The 9,602-nt window shown below is 46.5% G+C and overlaps 1 non-coding gene across 1 annotated transcript; it reads left to right on the plus strand.

Annotated features, from left to right (window-relative positions):
- The first annotated feature begins 1,947 nt into the window (after nucleotides 1–1,947).
- On the plus strand, nucleotides 1,948–2,020 carry Trnak-cuu (transfer RNA lysine (anticodon CUU)). The gene has a single exon. It is a non-coding gene; the product is annotated as a tRNA-Lys (tRNA).
- Nucleotides 2,021–9,602: the final 7,582 nt, after the last annotated feature.

A 9,602-nucleotide genomic window follows, 5' to 3' on the forward strand; every position in this document is an offset into this window, starting at 1 on the left:
CGTTTTAATGTAGCAATTGAGCAGTACGAAACCGTCTGAATGTTTCTGTTGACCATTTTCTGCTTGGAGATGCTCTTGAGCTTGAAACACACACAACAAGACCGGTGTTAACTAGCGAAATGGTCGGCAGAGTGCCGTCACCGCGAGTTTTGACTGGCACTTGCACATCTAAAACAACGTCGGAAAGTAACTCGTTCGGCTTTTGAGTCACATCAAGTATGTGTGTTAATTTTGATGCCACTAGCTCTGGAGGTTGTCATGCAATTCCTTTACCTCTCAGAAATGATTATGAAATAAAAGTGAAGTACGTGACGAGTGTGACGTTAGGAAAACATTAGGCAGCATGGAGAGATTCTGTATGGGACCACCCAACCCAAATAAGTACTGTGTGACGTGTCAGACCGGCAGGTATTCCCCGAGGCAGCCGGCTAGCTCTGTCGGTAGAGCATGATATTCTTAATCCCAGGGTCGTGGGTTCGAGCCCCACGCTGGTCGGAACGGAATTTTGTTCCGCTGCAGATGTAAATTACCGTTTTTCTGATTAACGTGATGTAATGGAAATAGCAACTTTTAACTTTGCCTACGTCTCTGTCAGTCGCAAGAAAACTGTATTTGAAGGTAAAGGTGATTTTGTAGACATGTGTGAAAGACATGTTCTGAAATGCAAGTGTTGTTGTTTGGAGAGCACATCGGTTACGTGTCAGATGTGTAGCCAAGCAGTAATGGATCGCCATAGCTGCAAATAGTAGTCGGTAATATGAAGTGTTGTCAGCTCAAGTCTGATGACCCAGACGACCGTATGGACGATGTATGCAATAGTACCGCTAGGCCACGCCTCTTTAGCTCAGTGGTAGAGCACTGGTCTAGTAAACCAGGGGTCGTGAGTTCCCATCCTCAGAGGAAGAAGACGAATTTTGGAAATCAGGTGCGCGTCGTGGCCGTATAGCAAACAGTATCTGTGATGACGAACAATTAGCGACAAGCTTTTTATTAAGAATTACGCTCAGATGTGATTAAGGCGAATGGCGCAGATAAAGCATTTGCCAATGCGGTACAGCATAAGGTGGGACGAGGCAGTCTGAATTACATTTTATAGATGAATTTCTCACATATCTCAGAGTCTCTCACGGTCGTCGTCGTCCGTCGTCGTCGTCGTCGTCGTCGTCGTCGTCGCCGCTTCTGCAGAAGTAGCAAATGGCCATGGTAGCAAATGCGGCGAGGGACACCCTGCCTTCGATTCCGAATGCACAAAGTGTGTGGTCTTGTTTCCCAGTCTATATTTGGTCGGTCTCGTAAGAGGTTGAATGTAACGTTTGGGTGGGAAAGAGCAAGGGGCAGCGGCTGTGTGGAACGAAAACACTATTCCTCACGGGTGTGAACGTTACGAGATGAGTCGTATACAAGTTATACTTGGTGGCTAGTAACCGTGTGGCCGAATGGATAAGGCGTCGGACTTCGGATCTGAAGATGACAGGTTCGAATGCTGTCACGATTTTTTTTTTCCAGTTCTGAAAAAGAAACATACCGTTTTAATGTAGCAATTGAGCAGTACGAAACCGTCTGAATGTTTCGGTTGACCATTTTCTGCTTGGAGATGCTCTTGAGCTTGAAACACACACAACAAGACCGGTGTTAACTAGCGAAATGGTCGGCAGAGTGCCGTCACCGCGAGTTTTGACTGGCACTTGCACATCTAAAACAACGTCGGAAAGTAACTCGTTCGGCTTTTGAGTCACATCAAGTATGTGTGTCAATTTTGATGCCACTAGCTCTGCAGGTTGTCATGCAATTCCTTTACCTCTCAGAAATGATTATGAAATAAAAGTGAAGTACGTGACGAGTGTGACGTTAGCAAAACATTAGGCAGCATGGAGAGATTCTGTATGGGACCACCCAACCCAAATAAGTACTGTGTGACGTGTCAGACCGGCCGGTATTCACCGAGGCAGCCGGCTAGCTCTGTCGGTAGAGCATGATATTCTTAATGCCAGGGTCGTGGGTTCGAGCCCCACGCTGGTCGGAACGGAATTTTGTTCCGCTGCAGATGTAAATTACCGTTTTTCTGATTAACGTGATGTAATGGAAATAGCAACTTTTAACTTTGCCTACGTCTCTGTCAGTCGCAAGAAAACTGTATTTGAAGGTAAAGGTGATTTTGTAGACATGTGTGAAAGACATGTTCTGAAATGCAAGTGCTGTTGTTTGGAGAGCACATCGGTTACGTTTCAGATGTGTAGCCAAGCAGTAATGGATCGCCATAGCTGCAAATAGTAGTCGGTAATATGAAGTGTTGTCAGCGCAAGTCTGATGATCCAGACGACCGTAAGGACGAAGTACGCAAGAGTCCCGCTAGGCCACGCCTCTTTAGCTCAGTGGTAGAGCACGGGTCTAGTAAACCAGGGGTCGTGAGTTCCCATCCTCAGAGGAAGAAGACGAATTTTGGAAATCAGTTGCGCGTCGTGGCCGTATAGCAAACAGTATCTGTGATGACGAACAATTAGGAGCGACAAGCGTTTTATTAAGAATTACGCTCAGATGTGATTAAGACGAATGGCGCAGATAAAGCATTTGCCAATGCGGTACAGCATAAGGTGGGACGAGGCAGTCTGAATTACATTTTATAGATGAATTTCTCACATATCTCAGAGCCTCTCGCGGTCGTCGTCGTCGTCGTCGCCGCCGCAGGCGCTTCTGCAGAAGTAGCAAATGGCCGTGGTAGCAAATGCGGCGAGGGACACCCTGCCTTCGATTCCGAATGCATAAAGTGTGTGGTCTTGTTTCCTAGTCTATATTTGGTCGGTCTCGTAAGAGGTTGAATGTAACGTTTGTTTGGGAAAGAGCAAGGGGCAGCGGCTGTGTGGAACGAAATCACTATTCCCCACGGGTGTGAGCGTTATGAGACGAGTCGTATACAAGTTATACTTGGTCGCTAGTGACCGTGTGGCCGAATGGATAAGGCGTCGGACTCCGGATCTGAAGAATACAGGTTCGAATGCTGTCACGCAATTTCTTTTTCCATTTCTGAAAAAGAAACATACCGTTTTAATGTAGCAATTGAGCAGTACGAAACCGTCTGAATGTTTCTGTTGACCATTTTCTGCTTGGATATGCTCTTGAGCTTGAAACACACACAACAAGACCGGTGTTAACTAGCGAAATGGTCGGCAGAGTGCCGTCACCGCGAGTTTTGACTGGCACTTGCACATCTAAAACAACGTCGGAAAGTAACTCGTTCGGCTTTAGAGTCACATCAAGTATGTGTGTTAATTTTGATGCCACTAGCTCTGCAGGTTGTCATGCAATTCCTTTACCTCTCAGAAACGATTATGAAATAAAAGTGAAGTACGTGACGAGTGTGACTTTAGGAAAACATTAGGCAACATGGAGAGATTCTGTATGGGACCACCCAACCCAAATAAGTACTGTGCGACGTGTTAGACCGGCAGGTATTCACCGAGGCAGATGGCTAGCTCTGTCGGTAGAGCATGATATTCTTAATCCCAGGGTCGTGGGTTCGAGCTCCACGCTGGTCAGAACGGAATTTTGTTCCGCTGCAGATGTAAATTACCGTTTTTCTGATTACCGTGATGTAATGGAAATGGCAACTTTTAACTTTGCCTATGTCTCTGTCAGTCGCAAGAAAACTGTATTTGAAGGTAAAGGTGATTTTGTAGACATGTGTGAAAGACATGGTCTGAAATGCAAGTGTTGTTGTTTGGAGAGCACATCGGTTACGTGTCAGATGTGTAGCCAAGCAGTAATAGATCGCCATAGCTGCAAATAGTAGTCGGTAATATGAAGTGTTGTCAGCTCAAGTCTGATGATCCAGACGACCGTAAGGACGAAGTACACAAGAGTACCGCTAGGACGCGCCTCTTTAGCTCAGTGGTAGAGCACTGGTCTAGTACGCCAGGGGTCGTGAGTTCCCATCCTCAGAAGAGGAAGACGAATTTTGGAAATCAGTTGCGCGTCGTGGCCGCATAGCAAACAGTATCTGTGATGACGAACAATTAGCGACAAGCGTTTTATTAAGAATTACGCTCAGATGTGATTAAGGCGAATGGCGCAGATAAAGCATTTGCCAATGCGGTACAGCATAAGGTGGGACGAGGCAGTGTGAATTACATTTTATAGATGAATTTCTCACATATCTCAGAGCCTCTCGCGGTCGTCGTCGTCGTCGTCGTCGTCGTCGTCGTCGTCGTCGCCGCCGCCGCCGCCGCCGCCGCCGCCGCTTCTGCAGGAGTAGCAAATGGCCATGGTAGCCAATGCGGCGAGGGACGCAGTGCCTTCGATTCCGAATGCACAAAGTGTGTGGTCTTGTTTCCCAGTCTATATTTGGTCGGTCTCGTAAGTGGTTGAATGTAACGTTTGGGTGGGAAAGAGCAAGGGGCAGCGGCTGTGTGGAACGAAAACACTATTCCTCAGGGGTGTGAGCGTTACGAGATGAGTCGTATACAAGTTATACTTGGTCGCTAGTGACCGTGTGGCCGAATGGATAAGGCGTCGGACTTCGGATCTGAAGATTACAGGTTCAAATGCTGTCACGCTCGGTTTTTTTCCAGTTCTGAAAAAGAAACATACCGTTTTAATGTAGCAATTGAGCAGTACGAAACCGTCTGAATGTTTCTGTTGACCATTTTCTGCTTGGAGATGCTCTTGAGCTTGAAACACACACAACAAGACCGGTTTTAACTAGCGAAATGGTGGGCAGAGTGCCGTCACCGCGAGTTTTGACTGGCACTTGCACATCTAAAACAACGTCGGAAAGTAACTCGTTCGGCTTTTGAGTCACATCAAGTATGTGTGTTAATTTTGACGCCACTAGCCCCGCAGGTAGTCATGCAATTCCTTTACCTCTCAGAAATGATTATGAAATAAAAGTGAAGTACGTGACGAGTGTGACGTTAGGAAAACATTAGGCAGCATGGAGAGATTCTGTATGGGACCACCCAACCCAAACGAGTACTGTGTGACGTGCTAACCCGCAGGTATTCGTCGAGGCAGCCGGCTAGCTCAGTCGGTAGCACATGATATTCTTAATCCCAGGGTCGTGGGTTCCAGCCCCACGCTGGGTGGAACGGAATTTTGTTCCGCTGCAGATGTAAATTACCGTTTTTCTGATTAAAGTGATGTAATGGAAATAGCAACTTTTAACTTTGCCTACGTCTCTGTCGGTCGCAAGAAAACTGTATTTGAAAGTAAAGGTGATTTTGTAGACATGTGTGAAAGACATGTTCTGAAATGCAAGTGCTGTTGTTTGAAGAGCACGTCGGTTACGTGTCAGATGTGTAGCCAAGCAGTAATGGATCGCCATAGCTGCAAATAGTAGTCGGTAATATGAAGTGTTGTCAGCTCAAGTCAGTGAACCAGACGACCTTAAGGAGGTAGTACGCAAAAGTACCGTTAGGACGCGCCTCTTTAGCTCAGTGGTAGAGCACTGGTCTAGTAAACCAGAGGTCGTCAGTTCCCATCCTCAGAGGAGGAAGACGAATTTTGGAAATCAGTTGCGCGTCGTGGCCGTATAACAAACAGTATCTGTGATGACGAACAATTAGCGACAAGCGTTTTATTAAGAATTACGCTCTGATGTGATTAAGGCGAATGGCGCAGATAAAGCATTTGCCAAAGCGGTACAGCATAAGGTGGGACGAGGCAGTCTGAATTACATTTTATAGATGAATTTCTCACATATCTCAGAGCCTCTCGCGGTCGTCGTCGTCGTCGTCGTCGTCGTCGTCGTCGTCGCCGCCGCCGCTTCTGCAGAAGTAGAAAATGGCCATGATAGCAAATGCGGCGAGGGACGCCCTGCCTTCGATTCCGAATGCAAAAAGTGTGTGGTCTTGTTTCCCAGTCTATATTCGGTCGGTCTCGTAAGAGGTTGAATGTAACGTTTGGGTGGGAAAGAGCAAGGGGCAGCGGCTGTGTGGAGCGAAAACACTATTCCTCAGGGGTGTGAGCGTTACGAGATGAGTCGTATACAAGTTATACTTGGTCGCTAGTGACCGTGTGGCCGAATGGATAAGGCGTCGGACTTCGGATCTGAAGATTACAGGTCCGAATGCTCTCACGCTCGTTTTTTTTTCCAGTTCTGAAAAAGAAACATACCGTTTTAATGTAGCAATTGAGCTGTACGAAACCGTCTGTTGATTATTTTCTGCTTGGAGATGCTCTTGAGCTAGAAACACACACAACAAGACCGGTGTTAACTAGCGAAATGGTCGGCAGAGTGCCGTCACCGCGAGTTTTCACTGGCACTTGCACATCTAAAACAACGTCGGAAAGTAACTCGTTCGGCTTTTGAGTCACATCAAGTATGTGTGTTAATTTTGACGCCACTAGCTCTGCAGGTTGTTATGCAATTGCTTTACCTCTCAGAAATGATTATGAAATAAAAGTGAAGTACGTGACGGGTGTGACGTTAGGAAAACATTAGGCAGCATGGAGAGATTCTGTATGGGACCACCCAACTCAAACGAGTACTGTGTGACGTGCTAACCCGCAGGTATTCACCGAGGCAGCCGGCTAGCTCGCTCAGTAGAGCATGATATTCTTAATCCCACGGTCGAGGGTTCGAGCCCCACGCTGGGCGGAATGGAATTTTGTTCCGCTGCCGATGTAAATTACCGTTTTCCTGATTAACGTGATGTAATGGAAATAGCAACTTTTAACTTTGCCTACGTCTCTGTCAGTCGCAAGAAAACTGTATTTGAAGGTAAAGGTGATTTTGTAGACATGTGTGAAAGACATGTTCTGAAATGCAAGTGTTGTTGTTTGGAGAGCACATCGGTTACGTGTCAGATGTGTAGCCAAGCAGTAATGGATCGCCATAGCTGCAAATAGTAGTCGGTAATATGAAGTGTTGTCAGCTCAAGTCTGATGACCCAGACGACTGTAAGGACGTAGTACGCAAGTGTTCCGATAGGCCGCGCCTTTTTAGCTCAGTGGTAGAGCATTGGTCTAGTAAACCAGGGGTCGTGAGTTCCCATCCTCAGAGGAGGAAGACGAATTTTGGAAATCAGTTGCGCGTCGTGGCCGTATAGCAAACAGTATCTGTGATGACGAACAATTAGCGACAAGCGTTTTATTAAGAATTACGCTCAGATGTGATTAAGGCGAATGGCGCAGATAAAGCATTTGCCAAAGCGGTACAGCATAAGGTGGGACGAGGCAGTCTGAATTACATTTTATAGATGAATTTCTCACATATCTCAGAGCCTCTCGCGGTCGTCGTCGTCGTCGCCGCCGCCGCTTCTGCAGAAGTAGCAAATGGCCATGGTAGCAAATGCGGCGAGGGACGCCCTGCCTTCGATTCCGAATGCACAAAGTGTGTGGTCTTGCTTCCCAGTCTATATTTGGCCGGTCTCGTAAGAGGTTGAATGTAACGTTTGGGTGGGAAAGAGCAAGGGGCAGCGGCTGTATGGAACGAAAACACTATTCCTCAGGGGTGTGAGCGTTACGAGATGAGTCGTATACAAGTTATACGTGGTCGCTAGTGACCGTGTGGCCGAATGGATGTTACGACAAGGACTATTTTATTTTCTTCTGTTTTTCTAGCGGACAAGAGTTCCTTTTTCATTTTCTATAAAAAATTTATCCTTGGTTTGGAAATCGGAATAGTTCAGAAGAATAAGTAATTCAGAAATCATGGCAGATGAAGCCGACGCCGACGAAGGCGATTTATGGCGAGCGCAAGGCGGGGCTGAAGGGGAGGAAGGAGGCCCTACAAAAAAAAAAAAAAAAAAAAAAAAAATGGATAAGGCGTCGGATGTCGGATCTGAAGATCACAGGTTCGAATGCTGTCACGCTCGGTTTTTTTCCAGTTCTGAAAAAGAAACATACCGTTTTTATGTAGCAATTGAGCAGTACGAAACCGTCTGAATGTTTCTGTTGACCATTTTCTGCTTGGAGATGCTCTTGAGCTTGAAACACACACAACAAGACCGGTGTTAACTATCGAAATGGTCGGCAGAGTGCCGTCACCGCGAGTTTTGACTGGCACTTGCACATCTAAAACAACGTCGGAAAGTAACTCGTTCGGCTTTTGAGTCACATCAAGTTTGTGTGTTAATTTTGACGCCACTAGCTCTGCAGGTTGTCATGCAATTCCTTTACCTCTCAGAAATGATTATGAAATAAAAGTGAAGTACGTGACGAGTGTGACGTTAGGAAAACATTAGGCAGCATGGAGAGATTCTGTATGGGACCACACACAACCCAAACGAGTACTGTGTGACGTACTAAGCCGAAGGTATTCACCGAGGCAGCCGGCTAGCTCAGTCGGTAGAGCATGATATTTTTAATCTCAGGGTCGAGGGTTCGAGCCCCACGCTGGGTGGAACGGAATTTTGTTCCGCTGCAGATGTAAATTACCGTTTTTCTGATTAACGTGATGTAATGGAAATAGCAACTTTTAACTTTGCCTACGTCTCTGTCAGTCGCATGAAAACTGTATTTGAAGGTAAAGGTGATTTTGTAGACATGTGTGAAAGACATGTTCTGAAATGCAAGTGTTGATGTTTGGAGAGCACATCGGTTACGTGTCAGATGTGTAGCCAAGCAGTAAACGATCGCCATAGCTGCAAATAGTAGTCGGTAATATGAAGTGTTGTCAGCTCAAGTCTGATGACCCAGACTACTGTAAGGACGAAGTACGCAAGATTTCCGCTAGGCCGCGCCTCTTTAGCTCAGTGGTAGAGCACTGGTCTAGTAAACCAGGGGTCGTGAGTTCCCATCCTCAGAGGAGGAAGACGAATTTTGGAAATCAGTTGCGCGTCGTGGCCGTATAGCAGACAGTATCTGTGATGACGAACAATTAGCGACAAGCTTTTTATTAAGAATTACGCTCAGATGTGATTAAGGCGAATGGCGCAGATAAAGCATTTGCCAATGCGGTACAGCATAAGGTGGGACGAGGCAGTCTGAATTACATTTTATAGATGAATTTCTCACATATCTCAGAGCCTCTCGCGGTCGTCGTCGTCGTTGTCGTCGTCGTCGCCGCCGCTTCTGAAGAAGTAGCAAATGGCCGTGGTAGCAACTGCGACGAGGGACGCCCTGCCTTCGATTCCGAATGCACAAAGTGTGTGGTCTTGTTTCCCAGTCTATATTTGGTCGGTCTCGTAAGAGGTTGAATGTAAGGTTTGGGTGGGAAAGAGCAAGGGGCAGCGGCTGTGTGGAACGAAAACACTATTCCCCACGGGTGTGAGCGTTACGAGATGAGTCGTATACAAGTTATACTTGGTCGCTAGTAACCGTGTGGCCGAATGGAGAAGGCGTCCGACTACGGATCTTAAGGTTACAGGTTCGAATGCTGTCACGCTCTGTTTTTTTCCAGTTCTGAAAAAGAAACATACCGTTTTAATGTAGCAATTGAGCAGTACGAAACCGTCTGAATGTTTCGGTTGATCATTTTCTGCTTGGAGATGCTCTTGAGCTTGAAACACACACAACAAGACCGGTGTTAACTAGCGAAATGGTCGGCAGAGTGCCGTCACCGCGAGTTTTCACTGGCACTTGCACATCTAAAACAACGTCGGAAAGTAACTCGTTCGGCTTTTGAGTCACATCAAGTATGTGTGTTAATTTTGACGCCACTAGCT

The sequence above is a fragment of the Schistocerca gregaria genome, chromosome 1, assembly GCF_023897955.1.
Source record: "Schistocerca gregaria isolate iqSchGreg1 chromosome 1, iqSchGreg1.2, whole genome shotgun sequence".
Taxonomy (NCBI): Eukaryota; Metazoa; Arthropoda; class Insecta; order Orthoptera; family Acrididae; genus Schistocerca; species Schistocerca gregaria.